Raw genomic sequence first — 8854 nt, forward strand, 5'->3', positions numbered from 1 at the left:
CTTCCCATTTGCTCTACTTCTATATTTGTGAATAACCAGATATTTAAAAACTCAAATCCCCAGTTATTTCTCTTCACATGCAAAGGAGGTGATGGGAAAAATAGGAAGCATGAAACCATCAAACATAAAGCTGTCCTGTAGAGCCTGTCACAGACCAAGCTTGATATAGCCCACCAGTCATGGATGGAAGTCTACTAGGGTCTTACTAAACCTGTTTTTATGACCTGCATAGGACTTTAAAAAGGATGGGGGGCTGCCAAGCCACAGACTTATTGAAACATGGATAGTGGGGTAATTTGGCTTGGTAAGTCACAAGTTGTGTAGGCCTGGCATATCTTCAAAACATGATTTTCAGAAAGTGATATTAGTTGATATTAGCTCACCTTCTGGATATCAGGTTCATCACTATTGTGACTGTATGAAAACAGCTGAAAAAAGCAGATACCCAAAATGTTAAAACTGATCTCCTATTTAGATTTACTCTAACTTAGGGTTGCCAAGTCCAATTCAAGAAATATCTGGGGACTTTGGGGGTGGACCAGGAGACTTTGGGAGTGGAGCCTGGAACAAGGGTGTGACAAGCATAATTGAACTCCAAGGGAGTTCTGGCCGTCACATTTAAAGGGACAGCACTCCTTTTTAAATGTCTTCCTTCCATAGGAAATAATGAAGGATGGGGCACCTTCTTTTGGGGCTCATAGAATTGGACCCTCTGGTCCAATCATTTTGAAACTTGGGGGGTACTTTGGGGAGAGGCACTAGATACTATACTGAAAATTTGGTGCCTCTACCTCAAAAAACAGCTCCCCCAGATCCCCTGAAACCTCCAGATCAATTCCCCATTATACCCTATGAGAATCGATCTCCACATAGGGAATAATGAAGTGCTCAGCAGACGTTCTCCCCTCCCCTCCTCCCCGGTGACTCTGAAGTGAGGTACTGGCCTCTCTACTCACGAGTTGCAGCCAACTTCTTCCAAGTAACATAGACACCCCATCCCAAGAGGAAGCCTTTCCAATTGGAGACTGGAGCCTGGAGGGGGAAAGTCACATGGTGGCTTTGGGTGCGGGGCTTCCCCCTGCCAGCCAGCTGACTGGGGGCAGGAAGGAGCCTGGGAAAGCGGAAGAACCCCCGCTAGGACCTGGGGATTGGCAAGCGTACTCTAACTACTTCTTTAAACTTTGATTCTAACTTCTTGCAAATTAACAGGGTATGAAAGGCAAGAACTCAAGTTACCAGTTTACACAGTTCAGTGTTCTCTCAGTACAGTTAGGCCCTAATCACATTTCCTTTGCATTTGATCATGGAGCCTCAGCCATGATGGTGTTCTCATGGCTACTATGCTGTTGCCATTTTAAAGTCATTGACAAATGCTGTAGGGGCCTGATACTGATTGGCCCCACTGTGTAGTGTTCTTCCCATCCCCCTGCATCTTTTTAAAGTGCTGAAACAGCTGCGGGGATTGTTGATGTTTTGGTACTTGATACAGAAGGGGGGGGGAGCTCAGATCCCTGGACTGTGAGCCTATTGGGCCCCTCAAGGCATTTTAAAATTACTTTAAAGTGGTGGCAGTGGCCTGATGGCAGCCATGAGAACACTGTCACATCTAGTTTGGCCTTCACTCTTTTCCTATAGGGTGCAAACAATTTTTGTTAAGAGTCTGGAAATCATCCATCAGTGTTGGGAAAGAACACAGCCATAGTTCTCATTAGAGCTCTTTCATAATTTGGAGCCCTTTAAATCACATTACATCAACTCCAGATCATATCACAAGGAGCCAACTATCCCAAGGAAGCCTCAGGATACAGTCTACTTAAAAGTACAGAATAATGTTTTCAGCTTCCTCTTGTCAGGAAAAGCAGGTAAGAATCCAATCGGAAGCTATTATATTACTGCTCTGTGGAATAGTCTGCTATTGGAATCTGATTTAATGTCTCCTAATTTTGACAGTTGCCCTGACTTGGATAGCCCAAGCTAGCCCAGATCTCAGAAGTTAAGCAAGATCAGCTCTGGCCAGAATTTGATATTTGATGGAAGACCTCCAAGGAATACTGAGGGCATGGCACAGAAGCAGGCAATGGCGAACCACTTCTGACTGTCTCTTGCCTTGAAAACCCTACGGGGTCGGCAGAAGTCAGCTGTGATTTGATGTCACTTTCCACCACCAATTTTGACAGTTGGACATTAAAGAGCTCCATAAAATTTTACCTCCTTCACCCCACCCCATTGCAATATCCCTTATTCCACTTCACTATATCATCACCTGGAAGTGAAAAGGTAACCAGGAAGTAGTATGGAATGGGGTGAGACATGTATTTTTATTAGCCATCTAGATCTGTGCTGCCTTCCTAGAACTGGGCCAGTGATGTGAAAGTGACTTGGTAGGACTGTTCTAAGAAAATATTATTTGTTCCATTCTGCGAAAAAACATGGCTCTGAAACTTTTTTTGCTCTGAAAAAATTGTACTCTAAAAGAAATACCCCTTTGTTGTAGTGGTTTTCTTGTTTTACCTATAATGAAAATACAGCGACTTTTTAGTCTTGCACATTTAGGGAAGAGGCTAACCAGCACAATCCTAAACAGGGTAACACCCTTCCAAGACTACTGAAATCAAAGAAGAGTGTAATTCTGTTTAGGAGTGAACTGTAAATATGTTTATTCTGGATTGTCCAGTTTTGTAAGTATGTAAATAATGATTCTTATGAGACTGTTAAAAATCTTGAACTTCCAGATTAATTTGTAATATAAAACAAGATTTAAACTTCAAATAGGATACTGATTTTGTACCATAGGATGTTAAGCAGTCTTCCAAAATTCAAATACAGGGTTATTATTTATTTAATTCCTTTATCATTAGAGTTGCCAACTCCAGGTTTGGAGGTTTGAGAGAGTGGGGTTTCGGGAGTGGAGGGATGTCAGTAGGGTATAATGCCATGCAGTCCACCTTCCAAAGCAGCCATTCTTTCCAGGAGAACTGGAATAACTATTTTACATATATACAAAGGGATTTATGTCATCTGGTGATTATTTGTATCTGCTGGAGATCTCCATCCCCGACCTGGTAGTTGGCAACCCTATTTATAGTTCACCTGTCTCACATAAATAGATTACTATTATGAAACATTTTGCCTAAATTGCAAGTATGTTATTGACAAAGCAATAAATTGCTACCAATTAAAGTCGTTGACAGTCAAATATGTGTTCAGTTATATGCAGATTTAATCATAACAGTAAAATTACTAACATTCCTCTACTTGGATTTCTGCAATGCACAATTCCCACCATTATCCCAGATATAAAGGAAAAGTTACCTTCAGCTTGTTGCCGTGACTGTATTTTGTTAGTACCATAAATTTATTTCTTGACTTTTGAGTGAAAGTAACCAAATGTCTACTATCATTCTCATCTAGAAAGACATAAAAAGACTTGCTTTGTAGTTTAAAATTTAAATTCTTGGAAGGAGCAGTTAATAATGTACAACGGAATGCAGAATTTATTAATTTTTCCAAGATAGTTTAAGGCCATATTGAAATGCATTACCCACAGCTTCAACAGAAACAGGGCACAGATACTTTGTTTTGAAAGGTAACAGAAAATGCTGCTAACTATAGGCCAGCCAAGAAGAAATGGAATCTTGCTGGGGCTTATCCTTCCTGTTTAATTCCCTTGGCTTTGGACACGCCCACTTTACACCCAAGTTCACCAGGGGTGGAGCCAAAAGAGAGAGGTATGTGTCCACCTTGGCTTCTCCCTCCCAGGAAGGTATCTCCACTCCATGCACTGCTGCTGCAACCAGAGGTTTTGCAGCCCTCCTGAGGCACTGGCTATTCTCCTCCCAGTCTGCAACTGCTAAAGCCATCCTGCCTTGGTGCTCCATCCATGCTTCCCAGTCCCAGGGCCTTCTCAGAACTCCCATGGTTGCAGGGGAGTGCACCCCCATCATGGCTTTTTGCCTTGCCTCCATGGGTACTGCAGGCTGCTGCTTCTCATCTGTAAGCCAAAATGCCCTCAAAACGAGATTGGGGAATTGACAGGTGGGCACCTGGCTTAAACAGGATCTTTTAATCCATGTATACAGGATACACATCCAGAAATTATTGCTTAAATTTACCAGGGACACTAATTAAGTAAAAACAATTAAAATTTATTCCAGAAAAATATAGGCATACATACAAGACAATAAACTCATAAAACACACATACCGTCCTAAGAAAAATAGATAGATTCAGAGATAACAAGGATGGACAAACAGGGTGATAATTACCGATCGTAGTCTTCAAGGAAGGCTCCAATGGTGATGAACGAGGACTAGGGGGAGGGGACCCTCAACTGGCCAAGAATCAGGGATGTATCTAGACAGCGGAACTGGGTTACTGCTAGATGCACACCTGGAAGGAGCTGGGTCACAGGTTATAAGGACTACCTTGAGCCCTTAGGGGATGGGAGGTGCAGGGGCAGATGACAGTGGTTAGCTGGTACATGACCTCAGAAAAAGGGAGGCTTTGCAATGACCATAAGGGCTGGACTTCTACAGCAGCCAATAGCCAGTTAATTGGCAGTCTCTGATTGGAAGCTCATAGCTGTCCAATGAGAGGACTTGACCTTAGTTACCTGATTGGACCTCCAGGTAACAATGGGCCAAGGTGGGAGGCTCCAGGATAATCATTAAGGAAAAGAATGGGAAAAATTGTTAAGGTGGGGAGTGCTTCAGTCTATCAAACTTATCTAAAAAGGTGACAATAGATGGCCAAATTGCTACCTAGGTAACACCCGGTCTATACAATGGAACTTGGCTCTGGGTGAAGATGCTCTTCCTCCTCTTTGATCTTCTACTGGCACCAGTCTTTGTCTTGAGTTCCGTTGGACAAAGGCTTAGACGGTCTGACAGGATCCACACCTAAGATAAGCTTGGTGGCTCTTATGCATAGGTGACATCTGTTGAGTACATGAGCCTCCCGCTTTGCTGTAATGGAGTCTGGCACTGCAGGAAGATAGCTGATGGTGGTGTTAGCCTCCCAAAGTGGATTCTATGGTCGAGGCTGAAAACCGCTTGCCTGGACAGTTCCTGGTGGAACACCTTCTTCCACTTCCAAAGTCAAGATGGGGATTGCACAGGGCGACTGGAAACCATCTGTTCTCCTGGTTAGCTCTCCTTCCAAAGACACGGAGTGCTGCTGCAACAAGGTGGCTGTTAATACTCATAAGTCCCTTCCAGTCTGGTAGACAAAACCCATGTTTCCCGGGCAGATGTGTGTGAGCTGAATCTCTAGGCACCCTGGCAACCCAGCGGGTGACTACGATGTACTGGAAATAGGGGTATTTTCCTCACACATCCCACTCATGTGGTGGTAGTCACAGCCATTTCCCATTGCCTCACCTCTGCCTGCCAGCAAGATGAGTTCCCCTGCCCATAGTCCTCTCTGCCTCTCCAAGATCAAAGGAGATCATCTCTGGGAAGTGACATGGGGGAAGGTCCCTTGATCTTGGACAAAGTTTTTAAAACACCAACACATAAACCAAGATCTGTGAATCACAAAGGGCTTTTCCATATGGGTTTTTCTCATTGTTTCTGGCCCCATACTCCTTCAGTTCAACCCCTGATTTCTGTGTGAATTTTGGAGAATTTAGTTTTCACTTAATCTCCCCATTCCCCCCCCCCTCATTTTTTTTGAGACTACACTTATACTGATCTTTTTCTGAAAGCTGATTTTGAGTCTCCTTTTTCCTCATGCATAATTTTTCTGTCTGTTTTCTTTGCCCTGCCCACTCTCATTCCCACCCACCAGCTCACTTTTCACTGCCTAGACTGTCGTCATCATCAAAGCTCTCCACTCCGCATCCTGAAGGCAAGTGGTTTCATTTTTTATTTCTTTTCTCTAAAACAGCACTAAAATATATTGCTATGATGATAGGTGAAGCAGGTTCTGTTCATTTAAGTCTTCAGCCTCTTTCCTTATAGAGATATAAGAAAAAAGGGAAGAAGATAGAGACTTACTTTTTAAAATGAAAGCTGGGTATTCAAAGAACCTGCTCAACCTATGATTACAGCAGTATATTGATATATTGAAATACTGATATTTTAGTTCCCTTTTTTAAATAAATGCAGCCATTACATCAATATTGATACAAGCATGCACAAAAAAATGAAAAGGGGATACTTGACGCTCCTGATGATGCAAAACTTTCCCTTGAAAATCCTGATTATTCTGCACATGTAGAAGAAAATAAACTGACACCACAACCGTGAAAATATAAAGGGTGAGGAGATTTGCAGAAAAACTGTGCCCAAACCAACTGCAATACTTGTGGATTGTCAATAAGTCAAGCATTTGGAAAAGCCTGGAAGTAAGTCTGGATGTAAGGCATATAGAGGCAGTGGCAGGAAAGTCTTCAGAACATATATTACAGAATATTCAAAAATATGAATTTTTGAGACCAAGTCCTGTGAAAATAGGTTGAAGGAGCTGGGCATGTTTAGCCTGGAGAGGAGGTGGCTGAGAGGTGATATGATCACCATCTTCAAATACCTGAAGGGCTGTCGTATAGAGGATGGTGCAGAATAGTTTTCTGTAGCCCCAGAAAGTAGGACCAGAACCAATGGGTTGAAATTAAATCAAAAGAGTTTCCGGCTCAACATTAGAAAGAACTTCCTGACTATTAGAGTGGTTCCTCAGTGGAACAGGCTTCCTTGGGAGGTGGTGGGCTCTCCTTCCTTGAAGATTTTTAAACAGAGGCTAGATGGCCATCTGACAGCAATGCAGATCCTGTGAATTTAGGGGGAGGTATTTTTTAATTTCCTGCATTGTGCAGGGGGTTGGACTCTTTATGCTAGTTAGCTGGTGATAGCCACCTCTTTCCACATATTAAAGGTAAAGGTAGTCCCCTGTTCAAGCACCAGTCATTTACGACTCTGGAGTGACGTTGCTTTCACAACGTTTTCACAGACTTTTTACGGGGTGGTTTGTCATTGCCTTCCTCTGTCATCTACACTTCCCACCCCCCCACCCACAGCAAGCTGGGTACTCATTTTACCAACCTCGAAAGGATGGAAGGCTGAGTTAACCTGGAGCCGGCTACCTGAACCCAGCTTCTGCCGGGATCGAACTCAGGTCGTGAGCAGAGCTTAGGGCTGCAGTACTGCAGTTTTACCACTCTGAGCCACGGGGCTCTTATCCACATATTATGTCTTGATTAAAACACAGGACATTTCCCCAAAACCTCAGAAATACTGCTGTGAACACTAATGCTTACTTAAATGTCATAATAAATGTGGAGAAAAACTCTAACCTCTGGTATTCATATCAGAAGTTACAGCAACTGGGTGTGTAATTCCTACATGCTCCAACGGCTCCAACATGCTCCAACGGCTCTCTGCAGGTTAACACTTGGAGCTATAGGGCAATGAGTCACTTTCACAGACACAGGGCAATTCAGGGCCATAAATATGCAGACAAATGTGGCTGAAGGAAGACAAGCAGTTTCTCTTAATTCCATGCCCAGAAAGTCCCACAGGGCAAGGGTCAGATAGAACAATCAATCTTCTCTTTCAATGTACTTTGTTCTGCTTTTAAATTCTGCCCAGTTAACATGAGGGATTATGCCATGGATGCTATTTTGACCATATGCTGCTGAACAAAGGGGGAAATGCCTCCAACCCAAGAAAATAAGACAATGAAAGGTTTCTACATGCCATAATTCAAAGGAGTATTACCTTATCCTAAATTTACTATCATTAGGAGATGTGCAAAAGGAAGGGGGAAAGGATTTATATCATTTTCTACAAAAATCAGGGTCTTTTCATTTTTGTTTGCCATGTAAATAAACCATCGTGCACTTTGATTACTTTATTAAACTTTTTAATTTGAATGTTGGTAGTCTGATCCCTGTACCCGCCTTTTTAGGGGGGTCAATTCACAGCCATATTATGGCAGCCTGATTTTCAAGGCAAGAAACATTCAGAGTTAGTTGGTCATTGTCTAGCTCTGCATAGGAACTGTGATATTCCTTGGTGGTCTCCCATCCAAATACTGACCAGGGCCAACCCTGCTTAGCTTCCAAGAACGGACAAAATCAGGTTAGCCTGGAGTGTCCATGTCAGGGTCTTTGATCATCCCATGCCTAATTCAGGTGGGTAACTGTGTTGGTCTGAAGCAACAGAATGAAGTTTGAGTCTAGTGTCACCTTTAAGACCAAAAAAGTTTAATTCTGGGTATAAACTTTCATGTGCACATATACTTCATCAGCTGCAATTTGAGCTGTCTCCTCACGACCTGAGTTTGATCCCAACAGAAGCTGGGTTCAGGTAGCTGGCTCAAGGTTGACTCAGCCTTCCATTCTTCTGAGGTCGGTAAAATGAGTATCCAGCTTGCTGGGGGGAAAGTGTAGATAACTGGGGAAGGCAATGGCAAAACCACCCCGTAAAAAGTCTGCCGTGAAAACAAGATGCGATATCACCCCAGAGTCAGAAACGACTGGTGCTTGCATCTTTTACTTATACTTCATTAGATACATTGAAACAATTGCCCTCAAGCCTTACATATAGGTGGGGGGATTAGTTTCCAGGTTAGGTTAGTTAGGGTCAAGATGCATAAGTAACTGGGAGACAGGTATAGCTGAGTTTGGATATGCTAATTTGCTGCTGTGAATTGCAGCAAATTAGCATAAAAATACAAGAGTTAACAAAGAGATGTAAGAATTACGTTTGAGTCTGATTCAGTCATGCTGAAAGGGGACAGTGACTATAGATCCCTTCATCCCCAAATTGTGCAAGTGACCAATCTAGTCCCCGCAGTTGGCAAGTGCAAAGCAGAAGACAAAGCAGAGGCAGAACATAAGAACATAAAAGAAGCCATG

This window comes from Heteronotia binoei, chromosome 4, assembly GCF_032191835.1.
Source record: "Heteronotia binoei isolate CCM8104 ecotype False Entrance Well chromosome 4, APGP_CSIRO_Hbin_v1, whole genome shotgun sequence".
Lineage (NCBI taxonomy): Eukaryota > Metazoa > Chordata > Lepidosauria > Squamata > Gekkonidae > Heteronotia > Heteronotia binoei.